The sequence below is a fragment of the Coffea arabica genome, chromosome 11c (genome assembly GCF_036785885.1).
Source record: "Coffea arabica cultivar ET-39 chromosome 11c, Coffea Arabica ET-39 HiFi, whole genome shotgun sequence".
NCBI lineage: Eukaryota > Viridiplantae > Streptophyta > Magnoliopsida > Gentianales > Rubiaceae > Coffea > Coffea arabica.
Genome location: NC_092330.1, coordinates 37632738 through 37645030, shown reverse-complemented (window position 1 = coordinate 37645030; position 12293 = coordinate 37632738).

Sequence of the window (12293 nt, the reverse complement as noted above, 5' to 3'; positions counted from 1 at the left end):
TGAAAATTCTGCTGTAGACCAGTGCTCTAGGAAACCTTGATACATATAATTATGGATCCCATATATGGAAGAAGTGAAGGAGGAATTGAGATAAAAACTTTAATAGCTAGTTTGGAAGTTGTAATTTGACGAGAAAAGAAAAGAAGGTGATGGAAAAGACAATCTTTCCCGCGTATGGGGATTTTTGAGGGGTAGAAAAGGAAAGCGTATGATTTTGACGGATGGGCTCCTACTGTTGTGGTTATCAAAGTTTTCCACCCAAATGTGGGTGAAAAGTATCGGAAAAACTGAGAATACCTAATAAAATTTTTCTAAATGCCAATTTTGTCTTCAAATGTGTATTGAACAAATTTTTATTGACACACACACATACACACACACACACACACATATATATATATATATATCCAAAATCATCCATTTTCCTACATTAACTCCCAAACAACATTAAAATCTCTTCCCTTCCTTTCTCTTCTTTTCTTTTCTTTCATAACTTAACATTTCCCATCTTTTCTTTTCTAACCTAAACATCCAAACTAGCTATAAATTTTAGAGCGTCAACCATTGCTTAAAAAACAAATACATGAGAATGTCAATCAATCATAGACCGTATTCTTTGTTCACCAATTTTAGTTGAGGAACTCTTCACAATTTTGTGGCTTGCAAATATGTTTTGGAGTATAAATTGGATCTCCTGATCTCATCTCCTTTTTCATCCAAAATATAGAATTATATTGGATTAAGGAGGTAGGTTTAAGGTTTTCTAGAGCACAAGACTTAGGAAATCCTTTTTTACACATTCCATGGTTTTCGTAATTTATTAATTACCTTTAAAACATATATAGTTTGGACATTCTTTAACTGAAAAACTTAAAAGTATTAGGACTAAATAGGATACTTTCATGACTTCTAAAAGATTTTACACTTTGCGTAGTTGTTTACAACTTCAACAGGAGCAAAGAAGGGGGGGGGGAAAATGAAAGCAAAGTGTAGAATTTATCCCTTAAAAAAATAAAATAGTTTTGTGTTTTCATTAGTTTTCTTCGTCGAATTTACTAATGAACATTTCTAATTTCTTATAAAAATAAATTAAAAAAATAAAGAGTGAAGTTTCACCCTTTTCTTTTTAATAGTATATGTGGGAGGGCTCAAACTCGGATGCTCTCACTTACACTCTCTGCTCACATAGATTTAGCATTTTTAATAAGGGAGAATTACACTAATTGCCCCTACATATTGTTGATATGAAAATTTAATCTCTCAGATTGAAAATGAGCAATTTTAGTCCCCAAGAAAAAAAATGATTACTTTTGGTCCATTTTCACTTTTTCGCACAAATCTTGGCCAGAATAAGTAGCAGGCAGATCAGGTGACTAATTTTTAAGGGGTAAAAATGACAAATCATTTTAATGTTAACAAAAAATGTAAGGGACCATAACTCCTTAATCTCTTTTAATTCTTCTAAAACCTAAATCTAAGCTTCATCACCACGGTAGAACCACCACAGGGGTGCATTGATTTGTTTGCATGTTCAGAGACCTAAGAGGACAGCGCCTGCTAAGGTATCAAATTATAAACCAGTTATAAAGAATGGCTGAATTAATGGAGGGTAGATAAGTTTCCAACTCCATTGATGATGAGATTTGAGAAGCAACGTTTGGCAGAAGCAAAAGGAGGTCACATTCAGGTCCTATGTTTATTATGCGACCCAAAATGAGTATTGCAGCGGCCGTTAATGATGCTCAACAAGAACCATCTTCCCCTAAAGTCACTTGCATAGGCCAAGTCCGAACCAGAAGCCCAGATCAACAAGAACCATCTTCCTCTTCTTGAAGCTGCAGCTCTAGCTATTCCGTTCAAACACTTCCTTGTTTCCGTTTAAACACTCCATTCCACAAGCCCGGATCATTTTGCAGGCCTTTTTGCAAGTTGGTACTGTTTTTCAGGTTTGGATATTGCAAGAAATTGAAATTAGGGATGGTTGTTTTTCTTCTTCTTCTTCAAAGGTTGTGGTGTCTACTAATTTAGAGGTCAAAATCATGTCAATTTTGCCAACAACAATATTGGTACTGGTGACATTGAAGATAACGATGCAAATGGAGGAGACGCCAAGGAATATTTTCTTTAATCTTCTACAGCTTCTCCACCAAAAAAAGCATTATTGACTAGGTGCAGATCTGCTCCTTATAGATCTTCATTACCGGCCAACAGGTTTTGGGGCTCTCCTCTAGAGACATCTGATAATAGTAATACAGAAACAAATAAGAACCCAAGAATAAGCTTCTGCAAATGCCCAGGCCCCTAATAACCATGGCGATGAAGCGGTGTAATCAAGTAGTAGTAGCTGTCACGGTGAGAGTAGGAGTGAGGATTGGATAGTTCCAACAATGGTGGGGGAAGCAATGAAGCTACTAACACCGAAGAAATGGGACAAGAAATTCGTCCTTTGCTACTGACTAGGTGCAAATCTAAACCACAAGAATAGGGGAAAGGCATAATCAGCAGCTAAATTAGTGTAGCAAAGAAGGGTTTGGAAGAATTGAAAGAGATTGAGGGATGATGGTCCCTTACATTTTTGGTGAAGCGAGTTGTCATTTTTACCTTTTAAAAATTGGTTACTTGATATGCTTGCAACTTATTCCAACCAAGAATTGCACGGAAAAGTGAAAATGGACGAAAAGTGATCATTTTTTGTTTCCTAGGAACTAAAATTACTCATTTTTATTTTAAGAGACTAAATTTTCACATCAAAAATATGTGAGGGATGATTGGTGCAATTCTCTCTTTCAATAACTTTTGGCTGGTGCTCATTCTTTATAGTTATTAACTAGACATGTCACATGCCAATGGGTAGGGTTTGGGTTGGATCCCTTTAATCCAGATTCAGACCCATTAAATTTAGTTAAACCTAAACCTCGACCCAGGCTTTTATGGGTTAGAAAAAACAGTCCAAATCCAGACCCTTTTGGATTTGGGTATCCATTATATTTTTATAAATACACCAAAATAAAATATATTAAAAAATACATAGATTTCAAAAAAAAAAATAAACACTATCCAATTTTTATTTTTAAATAATAAAATTAATATTCAAGAAGTTAAATGCAATATTATGAACAATTACTACTATCGATTGCTTCTATTTATTTTTAAACCTTCAACTGTATCTAAGTCAAATCTTTCATTTATTTACCTTTACATTTTCTCCTTTTTCTGAAAAATTTGTATTAATTACAATGACAACTAGAATTAGATTGAAAAAAGAAAATAATCATGAAATCTTACTGTATTCAATCAAACAACTATAGAATATTAGCATATTTTATAAATTTATTTACATATATATGCATATATAATTTAATTATATATGCATGGATCTGGATAAGATCTGGTATGGATTCAAATTTAGATATAGATTATAGAAAATTAGATCATGTCCAGACTCATAACTCTTTTATAAGATCTGGGTCTGGGTAGAGTTTGGATTTGAAAAATTAAATCCAAACCTACCCAAGACATCGGGTTTGGGTTGGATCTGAATAAATCCATTGACATGCCTATTATTAACCCAGACAGCTATAATTGCCCTATTTTTTCTATATTTGACTACTTTTTTTCTTTAATGAGAATAGATTAGGATCCTTAGTTCACGACCAATAATCCTTTATTGGGGACACAGTGTAGATTTCCTCTTAACTGAGAAAATATCTCATTCAACTAAATCTTGATTATAGGATTGTTCATTCGATTTGCCTAATGAGTGCCTACTATTTTCATTTCGCCTTTCCATTTGGGCATATAGATGGAGAGATTATGGAGTCATTGTATCTCTCCCTCTGTCTCTCTTTTTGAAAAACACTGGACTATACCAAACGAAAAATTAAAGAAAGCTTAAAGTCTAGAAATTAGGTTTAATTATCTTTTGTTGCATACAGTCCGGACACAATGTTTAGACCAATAAAAAAAAAATTTTGATAGAATTTTAATGACAACACATATATTGCGAGATTGATGAACTCGGAATTGCCAGGAAACTAAATACTAGTTATCAAAATCTGCAGAATGATTAACAATGCGAATTTGGATATTATTATTAACTTCCTACCAATAATGGAGCCGGAGCAACTATTTCTTATGCCAAGCAAATCTAATTTGAATTTCCACCTCTGCATCATTGGTATAACATTTATTATTTTCATCCAATTCTAAGGACCCGTTTGGGGTTGCGATAACTTATTGAATAGTACTTTTCTAATAGAGTTTTTAATAAAAGTACTTATTGAAATGCTCAAGCGTTTTTAAGTATACTGTTTGGAAATATAGTTCAACAAATACTTATTGTATTGGATAATGTGTGATTTAAAATTTTTTAAATGAATTTATCTCTTTATTTAGTTTATAACATAGGATAAAATGATTAAATTCAATGTTTTATTTTTTAAATCACAAAAGCTACTCTAAAAGCATCAAATTTGAACTTTTGTTAAAACTACTTTTAACATAAAAAATTTTACTCCTAATTTTATGAGATGATGTTCACCAAACGCTTTAAAAGTACTTTTAACATCTAAAAGTATTTTTTTTATCAAAAACACTGCAACCCCAAACAGAGCCGTGGTCATTCAATATTGACTGGATATCTATTAATATAGCTTCCAATAAAGTGCCATTAATTTGTTTTATGCTCCTCACGTCTATAAATTGATAGCTGACAAGTTAATGGGAACCATATCAGTAATTAAAAGTTCATCTTCAAAATGAATGACACAGGAATTAAAAGTAGTTATCTTCTTGCTCTGTTTGCAACATTTAACTATCTCCAGAGCTTCCATGTTTCTGCAATTTTTCCGATACCATTTGAAGTTTTTGTAGTTAGCCAGCTTCCAGCAAATAGCAGTTTACTGCATATCCATTGTGCATCCAAAGATAATGACCTTGGAGATCACGATTTACATCGAGATGGGCAATTTAGGTGGCAATTTCGGATGAATTTCTGGGGTACAACTGAATTTTGGTGCCACTTTTGGTGGAACTCCAAAGATACAACGTTTACTGTTATGAGTTGGTCATTTGCCAAGAATCACTGTGGCCATGATCTATTAATAAGAAACACATGTTTTTGGATGGTAAGAGAAGATGGATTCTATTTTTCAAATAGGGGTATCTCCTATGAGATAACAGAAAAATTGCGAGATTGGCCGCAATAGTTGGTGTATCTTGATGTAATTCAAACATACATAATTCCATCCAATAAACAATTTTCTTTCTTGATTATAGTTTTCCTTCAAATCTATACCCAGTTCGTCGGTCTCTTTTAGCCATGAAACTGTTATTACGGATGGTGTGATTGTCTATTATTCATGAAACTCTTATTACGGATGGCGTGTAGGTGAAATATACGGATATGAAACTCTGGAGAATGATTAATAAAGCAAACTTTTATCTTTGATCTAATTTAGATGTCTACCTCAGCATCATAGCTGTAACTTTTATGATGTTTTGTCCAATTCTTGGTCAGTCAATATTGACTCGATAGCTGTTAATGTAGCCACTAGTTAGAGTTGTGCATCTAACGTCTATAAATTGCTAGTTCAGAAGCTAATAGGAAGTATATTGTTCATTTGAGTTTCAAAATGAATGACAAAACAATGAGTTTAGGCAATAAATGGTTATAGTTTAGGCAATGAATGATTCAAAGAGACTAGAAAGATCACCGGAGTCGGCCGAATGGCGAAGGAAATGTCATGAGTGTCTGCCCAACTATTAGGTTCAGGGTTTGTACGTGGCAATTGAGGATGAGAGGGCGAAGTAAAAAACATCCAAACAGATAATCCTTTGTCATCGAGAATTATATTTGCTTTAATGAAAGTTTGAAATATAATTGGCTAGGTTTAACCTTTTTCCTAGAGCACAATATTTAGAACAGAAACTTTTTACGCATCTCGAGCCTACAATAATGCTGGAACAATACTTTTCCTGGCGGAGAAAATCTAGTTTTATCAATTAAAAGTTCGCCTCAACATCATAACTGAATCCTTTATGAGTTTTGCCCAATTTTTAGCCGTTCATAGATAAAGTCGATATTTAGCAATAAAACAAACAAAGACAGTGCCATTAATTTCGGTTCTACAACTAACCTCTATAAATTGCCAGTCCAGAAGTTATTGAGAACTATATCTTTTCTTCTTGTTTTTTTTTAAAAGGTTCTTGAGAACCATATCCTTTCTTACAATTCCAAAATGAATGACACAAGAATCAAAAGTAGTTTTCTACTTGCCTTATTTGTGTCATTTTGCATTCTCCAGAATGTCCAAGTTTTCGCAATTCATGAGCCATATGATGTTATCATAGCCAGCGGTCTGCCAAATACTTCCCCTTTATTACGCATTCATTGTGCATCTAAAGATAATAATCTTGGATTCCATGATCTCCGTCCAAATGAACAGTTTACCTGGCACTTCAGGATGAATTACTGGTGGACAACTAAATTTTTTTGCCACTTTTGGTGGGGTTCAAAAGATACAGCGTTTGATGTTATGAGTTTTTCATTTGCTAGGCATCACTGTGGTGTGGAAAAAAGTGGAAACAAATGTTATTGGTTAGTAAAAGAAGATGGATTTTATTTTGCAAAATCGGGCATGGCCATTCCAGGGTATCTAGAAAAATTGCGCGATTGGCCACAGTAGTTGGCGCCTTGCACCTCTATTAGAAGAAGAGCCAGTGTTTTGGTTTTCCTTCAAAATTGGTATACAGTTTGTACCTTTCTTTACACCTAAACATGTAATTTATATATAATCTCCTCTGTTTCTTTTGAGTCTTTTTCCTTTTTGTACTAGAAAGAAGGCTTAAAGCCTATAATTACATATATAATAAAACGAGGATGAACAGCTCCTATACAGAGAAAATTTGGACAAATATCGGCCGACTTCGTCCCAACAATCAGAGAATGCAGTAATCCCGTCTAGTTTGCCTAAGTTTAATATTGCCAAGACTCCTATACAAGAGTTACCCTCTCTACAATAGTTGCTTAATTTGCACTCTGAATTTGAAGTAAGAAACTCCATAATTTCCCATTGAGCTTTACAAGGAATGTGACCCAACCCTCTATAGGAACGTTCTTTAACCCAAGAAAATTTCGTGCTTGCTAGACCCGATATGCTTCATTTTTCATAAAATGAACAGCATGCGAAGGTATCGATTTGACATTCCCTAAGGACTATAGGATTGGATATTCTTGTTGACAGAATTAAAGTACTTTTTGCACTTTGGATTTTCAGAACATCAACAAGAGCAAAAAGTAGGAGTATAAAGCAAAGTGTAGAAATAGTTCTTTAGAAAATAGTATAATTGCTAAGTGTTTCCAATAATTTTGCTACTCAACCAGAATGACTATGGTTTCTGGAACAAAAATAAAAACTTAAATTTAAAAAGAAAATATTAACGTGACATAACCTGTTTTTGTTTTGGTTAGATTGTTTGCGGTTGATTCAAACAAACATTGAAATTGATGTCATGAGTTATTCATTTGCCAAAAATCACTATGGTTTGAATTCTTAAGGAAACACATGTTATTGGTTAGTTAGAGAAGATGGATTCCATTTTTCTAAATGGGACACCCCTCTCGAAGATGCTCTAATCAAATTGCAAGATTGGACACAATAGTCAGTTCATTTTCTTGATGTAATTCCAAATGCTTCATATTAGTATTATTATTATTATTATTATTATTTGGGATAATTTTAGAAACCTTTCTTGAGATTTCTAGTAATTTCTGACAGCTCCCCTCATATTTTGAAAATTATACATATCCCTCCTGAACATAGATCTGGGTTTCACCTTGATGATGTAAAACCAAAATGGTATATGAATGCCCAAAATTGCCCTCATCTAAATTTCCTTAATATGAATAATCATTAAAATTTTTTAAATGTCAATAATACACTTGTATACTACCAAATTATGAGTTTTATTACTTTGCCAATGTCTTGATGTTTTCTATCCCCATAGTTTTCTATATCTACCCAAACTTTTAAACTCGTATCACTTTTTCTTCTTCCGAACAAACTCTTTGTCTTATATACCAAAATCCACCATTGTAATTCTTACATTCACAATCTTTACCTCTCTATAGGTTTCTTCCATATATTATCTACCAAACTATTAGTTATAAAACTCACAATCCTTACCTTTTCCCTACTCAAAGGGCCAAGCCCTCAATTACCAAAATTCTTCTAACCTTTGCTCTTAACATTTGGGTTGGTCAGCCTAAATCAGTTCACATTTTTTTTCTCTGAATTGACACAATTTTATTGAGAACAAATTTGATGTCTATTAAGAGGAACTAGGAAAAACATCAACAAAGTGCAAGTTTGGAGTGATAGTTTTAGTACAATCTATCAAATTATACTTTCCCATAATCCAATAGCTTTTTTGTGCTCAATGATATGAACAATTGAATTCTTGGCAGTGATGATTGCTTCCATCATCATCAACAGCAGTAGCATGACAATAAGATTAGTGAGGTAAAGGCTTTCAATGGAGTTTCTATGTGAAAATTTTAAATTTCCACTTTTAATGGGCTTTTCGTGTGAAAATTTTAGATTTCCATTCAATTTCAATTTACAGAAAGAATTACCAAGATTTTAATGAGTAGGGTGGCAAAATAAAAAAGAGTTACAAGTTTCGGATTAGCATTTAGGAGATCAGGAATTCAAGAGACACTTTGAGAAGGTGGTAGGGATGGTGATGACAGGATGACGATAAGGAAGGAGACATCTACATTGATTAGCATATTTGAGTGATAGAAGGTTACAATTTAATGGCCATAGCTGAAATAGTTTGGCCACAATATATAACCTAGTCAAAAAGAATTGTTTTCCTTTTTTCCTTTTTCTTTTTTCTGTTATCTTTTCCCTTCTTATCAATGGCTTTTTTTTTGAAAAAATATGAAGATTATTATGGTCATTATCTATTATCATAGGAGGTAAGTGTAATATTGAAAACTTCAAGGGAACTCAGTGAAATCTTCAGAAATCTCAGGAGAGGTTTCTGAAATTATCCCTTATTATTTTTGGTGTGTGTCTGAGAGAGAGAGAGAGAGAAGCCTTAAAGCCTAATTACGCAGAAATATTGTGATCAAGAGACGTTCGCATACAATTTGGGGACAAATATTCATGGAGTTCATCATAGATGGTGAAGCATTATCTTGGCGTAATACAAAAGAAATCACACCAAGTAAACAATTTTCCTTCTTGATTTTTTTTTTTTATAGATTTTTACCCACTTTATACCATACACTCTTTACTTATCTTTTGTCCTTTTGCGTGAGAAAGGATGGTTAATGCCTTATCACATAGAAATATAACGAGAATGAGTCACTTCCATTTAACGTTCTTAAACCTTACTCGTACTCTCAGTTTGCTCCACAAAATAACTACACACTCAATATGAAATAAGAAGCCTGACTTAAATATTCAACCTTTAGACAAATATTAATTGCACTGAATTGTTTAAATGCAATCGATATAATTGTATAATACACTGAATAACCAACTTTTCTTGAACAAAACCAGTGGATGGAAAAAAAGAAAATGAAACGATGAATAGATAACCCAACTTTTAGACCAGTTTAAACTATAGGTGGCAAACAAATCTATTTAATTAAATTTACGCATATCCGCCCATGAATAGATGTGTATGGGTATCATAAATTTTTGCATATGAATATAAATGGATTACCCAATAATACTCATTTATTAAATGGGCATTATTGAGTAACCCATCAAATCTAATTAACCCACTTAGAATTTTCTTCTCCCAAATGTCCTCTCTTCCCCCACTTATTTTTTTTTCAAATTTTTCATTTTGTCATGATGTTAACTACTTTTGTTTCATTATTATTATTATTTATTGGTTTTGTCTTATCATTTTATTTTCTCTTAGTTTGTTAACTTGTTCATTTTTCAACATTACCAATTTATGACAAGTATTAGCCTTTTTTCCTACCTTTTCAAATTAAGATTTTAAATTTACACATGAAAAAAATGCTAAGACTTCAAAATTTTTGGAATAAGTTTTTATGTTATTTTTTATAGTACTTAGTTCAAAATTTTATATTCTTATTGTTCAATTATTAAATAGCATGTAATTTTGCGACATAGAGTATGAATGGGAAAAAAATGGTAATTATGCTTATTGAGTATTATAAGTAAATATTTAAAACTAATGATGGGTGCAAAATGTGGTATAAATTAATAACTTAGTTTGCAAAAATGAATTTAAATGAGTTTACAAAAAGTTAAAATAAATGGGTCATAAATGGGTAATTGTGTTAACCAATTCATTTTTTGATTTACCCATTGATACCCATTTAATTAAATTGATATAAATGGGTTAACTCACTTATACCTATTACCCATTTTAACCAACCGAAACCCGCCCAAGTCATCCATTTTGACACACCTAGTTTAAACTTTGGAAGTGTATTTTACTGATTAATTTACTTATTTTTGAGAATTAGTTTACTCTCCATTGTAATTCACCTGCAGGAGCAGAATACTTTCATTCCCGCCTACGTTTGAAAGTACGTATCGTTACAATAATAATAATGATAATAATAACAACAGTTACGCTCCCGTAGTTCACGAAATTGTTCATCCTCAGATGATTAATTTTGAAATTAAGAGTCCAAAAAGAAAACATCCCTGATTATTAATCCTTTGTTAAGGATTCTGTGCTGATTTTTTTTAATGATTTGACAATATAATTTGTGCACGCCACGAACACTTGTAAACACATAATCAGGGAGGGGAGATTATAAAGTCCATCTTATTTCATTATTTCATCCAAAATACAGGATTACATAAAATGATCGATTAAATTAAGGTGGGTATGCTAACCTTTTTCTAGAGCTCGAGAATTGGAATGAAAAAATTGAAAAAAAAAATCAGCAAGTACACATTTATTCAAGATTATAGAGTAATGGAGGTAAAGATTTGGAGTTTGAAAGTGTTACTCTTTTTTTTTCTGGTTAGTTTTTGGTTTAGAAGGAGATTTCTTCCATTTACTATTTCTGATACATGCAATTACGGCCATTAGTGCATATTTCTTCCTGTTTGTTCATTAAAGCAAAAAAGCCAACAAACTGCAGATTTTAGCCAGTAAGATACATAGATCTCAAACTGAAGATGATGAGCTGCGGGGATTTGTAAGTTGTCTAACTTTCAAAGCATATTGAACCCAGAACTAAATGTCCACCTGAACATCATAACTGAAAGCTTTGTTATTGGTGGACAAAAATACCCTAGATGTTTTGATTATTTTGTAGATTATGAGCTAAAATCCACGAAATGGCCACATTTGTACTGATTCGTTAGTTTAGTAGTCAATATGTGACGAAAATTATTTAATAATTAAAAGTTGATGCGAGCAATAGTTTAATGGCCGCTGAAGATTTTGCCCATGTTATTATGACTTTTATTTATAGCAGGTGTGAAGATAAATATCTTAAAAGAAACTCGTAGAAGATGGAGTTAATGGTACTTCACAAATTATTTTTGAAAATCAAGAGATTCAGTTGCTTACATTGGAGAAGATGTATTTAACAAAATTGATAATGAATTGATTTTGCAAGGTTTTAAGAAAATGGGTACTGACAAGGTACAATTATAATCTGTATGTAATATTAGTTTTTTTTATTTCTATTTTTGCAAAAAATAAGTTTTACTGTACTAAAATTTGACACCACTTATTGTGGAGTCTTGGCTCCACCCTTGATAAGCAGAAATATTTCCTTTTATAAAGAGCACAGGATTTGGAATAAAATAATTAACAAAAATTAGCGCAGGATTAAATTAGACTCCTTTAATTCAGAAAATTAATCATCCGTAGTCAACCTTTGGTGACTAATATTGGAATTGAGATTCCTAGAAAGTGAGCATCCCCGCATAATAATCCTTTCTTGAGGATTTTGTGTTTGTTTGTTGGTAATTGATAAGATAACTAATCCAACTTATCCAACGGGACAAGAGATTATGAAGTCATATGATTTTTATCTAATCTCTTTGGTTTTTTTTTTTTGGGTTCAAACATAGGACTATGTAAGTAGGCTTGTCCTTTTATTGAAGCACAAGATTTAAAGCAAAATAATAGAAGAAAATTAATGGCAGCACACATTTTCGTAACAAACTTTGGGGAGCCATTAATTACATCTTAAATTTTGGATAACGATGAGCAATGTGGCATTGTTTGTGTTCGAACTTCCTTCGTATATCAACCACACAATACAATATGCC